Source organism: Muscardinus avellanarius (genome assembly GCF_963383645.1).
Source record: "Muscardinus avellanarius genome assembly, chromosome: 6".
Classification (NCBI taxonomy): domain Eukaryota; kingdom Metazoa; phylum Chordata; class Mammalia; order Rodentia; family Gliridae; genus Muscardinus; species Muscardinus avellanarius.
Window position 1 is genome coordinate 53,789,039 of NC_137791.1, and position 3,395 is coordinate 53,792,433.

Sequence of the window (3,395 nt, forward strand, 5' to 3'; positions counted from 1 at the left end):
CTGCATGAGATGGATGACTTTGGATAAAGCTTAACCTCTCTAGCATTCAATTGACATTTCTGTCAATGGAAACTATTTCAGAGGGTTATTAGGGATGTAGCTTGGAGGTAGAATGAGTTAATGTGATATGGAAAATATATGGGCTGTCCCTAACTTCTGTGAAACCTGGAAAAGAGTATGCGTGAAAGCTCTGGTTTCATATGTTAGATAGAACATACTATTACTCTTCATAAGTATATCTTCACATATGCACATATATATATATATATAGATAGATAGATAGATAGATAGATATAGATATATATAGATATATATTTTTTTTGCAATATTGGGGATTGAACCCAGGGGTATCTATCCCCAAGTTACATTCCCAGCCCTACTATTTATCCTTTATATTGAGATAGGATCTCACTAAGTTGTGAAGGGCCTCACTAAGTAGCTGAAGCAAGCGGAGAACCTGCAATTTTCCTGACTCAGCCTCCCAAGTACTGGAATTACAAGTGTGCGCCACCATGACCAGCTTGTATACACATTTGTGTGTGTGGGGGGGGGGGGTGGGGGAGGTGTTGGAGATGAAACCCAGGGACATTCTACCTCTGAGCTACATCCCCTGCCCTATTTTTTATTCTTTATTTTGAAACAGGGTCTCACTAAGTTGCGGAGGGCCTCACTAAATAGCTGAGGCTGTCCATGAACCGCGATCCTCTGATCTCAGCCTCCCGAATGCTGGGATTACAAGCATGTACCACCATGCCTGGCTTTTATACACAATCTTTTTTTTATTTTTATTTTTATTTTTTTTGTGGGTCTGGGGATGGAACCCAGGGGCATTTGACCTCTGAGCTATACCCCTGCCCTATTTTTTATTCTTTATTTTGAAACCGGGTCTCACTGAGTTGCAGAGGGCTTCACTAAGTAGCTGAGGCTGTCCGCGAACCGCAATCCTCCAGGTCTCAGCCTCCCGAATGGTGGGATTACAAGCGTGCGCCACCACGCCCGGCTTGTATACACATTCTTAATAATAACATTGAAGTTGCCAAAATATCAACAATTATGGAAATTGATTATTATTGTATATGTTCTAATGATGAGTTATGTTTGTAAGAGTCAGGTTTATAAGAGGAATAAAATAAAACTACATGTAATTGGTAAATAATTATATATTTATTCCATTAAAATTTATTTTTCTTTCCTTCATTTCATGCTTATTTCTATAGATGGTGACTACTTTATCTTGTGATTTGAACTAATTTACATTCAATTGATAGTAAATACCTAAAGGATTAAAATTAAAATGTAATTTTATTCAGAGTATACAATTTGCATACATTTTCATTTTAAAGTACACTATTAAAAACACAAAAGTTTTAGTTGGGCCTGGTGGCGCATGCTTGTAATCCCCACACTTGGGAGGCAGAGACAGGAGAATCTCGCGCAGGTTCAAAGCCAGCTGCGCAGGTTCAAAGCCAGCTGCGCTGGTTTAAGAGACCCTGTTTCCAAATAAAAATATAAAATAGGTCTGGGAGTGTAGTCCGGAAATAGAAGGGTTTCACCAAACACACACACACACACACACACACACACACACACCTTTTTTGAATTTTTACCTCCAAGCTATGCATGCCCACAGCCCCCTTTTTATTTTTTATTTTTTATTTAATATTATTATTTTTTGGTGGTACTGGGGTTCCTGGAAGCTCTTCTACCTCTGGGTTACACTCCCAGACCTATTTTTTTTTTATATTTTTATTTGGAAACAAGGTCTCCTAAGCCAGCACGCGCGGCTGGCTTGGAACCTGTACGATCCTCCTGTCTCCGCCTCCCAAGCGCGGGGATTACAAGCGTGCACCACCACGCCCGGCATTTTATTTTTTATTTTGAAACAGTGTCTCGCTAAGATGTTGAGAGTCTTGCTAAGTTGCTGAGGCTGGCCTTATACCTGGAATCCTCCTTTTTGCAGCTTCCTGAGTACTGGGATTACTGGTGTGTGCCACCATACCTGGCTTTTATTTGTACTTTTAAAGTTATTTTTCATGCTAAGATATTTAAAAGGATATAGTAAATTAGAAGGAAAATACAAATTATAACACATGACTAACAATTTAAAAAAACAGAGTTACTTAAATATGGGTGAACTTTGAAATCTTTTTAAAATTAATTTCACCAGATTACATATTCTTATAAAAATATTGCTTCTGGAGCTAAATAATCTAGTAAATTGCTAACAAGGAGAATGAGTATGATACTTTCATTCATGTTATACGTAGACCTGAGGTATGTAACATTAAAATTGAGTTCGGAGTCACAAAGGAGGCAAAACCCAGCCCAGTTATTGTGAGACCAAGCCTCTTTAATTGACACCTTTGGGTGAGGTCTGCTTACCATGAAGGAAGGGACCAATGACCGTCAGCAGAGTCACAGTCAGCAGAGTGGAAGTGAGGGTATTTATGTAGCCAGGGCCTTGGGGTGGGGCCAGCAGTGTGGAAATGCCTGTCCTCTCCTGACATCTGGAGTCTCGTGACCTCTGGAATCTTGCAACCTCTGGAGCCTGCCCTATGACATTGGGAGTCTCGTGGCATCTCTGCTCTGGCTTCCAGCGTTCGGCTCCTGTCCTGTGAGGGGAGGGGAGAGACCCGACCTATCATCCCGGTCTTTTGATGATATTGGGCAATGACCAAGTCAATAACTACTTCTTGCTGCCAGAGGGGACATGGTAGGGGGCCCCTTGGCCAGGAGAGGTCGGGTCATTTGGAAGTGGGCAGGCTGTAGCAGGAGTTGATTGAAGGTTACCCTGGACAGCTTGGTAATGCACATTTGAATGAACATTAGTAGACAAGGGGCTATTAAAAAGAAAATGCAAATCATGAGCACAGATCCCAGGAGGGGGAAGGAGCCAAGCAGCTACTGACCCTTACCAGGAGGGGGAGGGGCCTAGCAAACCCTTCCAGATATGAGGTAGACTGTCGATATTGTGTTTTTAGATTCTTGTTGAACCTGGTCAGAGTTTAGACATTTTCCTTCATTAGACAAGGTTTATTAATGTAATAGCATTTTTCCCTGGGAAAGAGACACACATCCCCCTTTTCAGCAGTGAGTAAGTATGGGTCAGTCTGGTCAAATGGAAAACATGCTATTGGGTCAGGAGCATCAGAAACAGATTTTAGAGAGTTTAATACTTGTAGCTGTCTGGCATCCAGTTTGGGAGAGCACAGTTCTGATCCCATCTTGTGATTAGTCCAACGTTTTATGGAGGGAGGCAAATAGGTCGCTTGCACAGTGAATTTCCAGACATAAACAGGTGTGCCTTTCCAGATAACTGCGGTCAATATGGGATGTAGAGTTTCCAAGAAATGCTAAGGGCCTGTGCCACCTGTTGAGTAATCTTAGAAATAAAA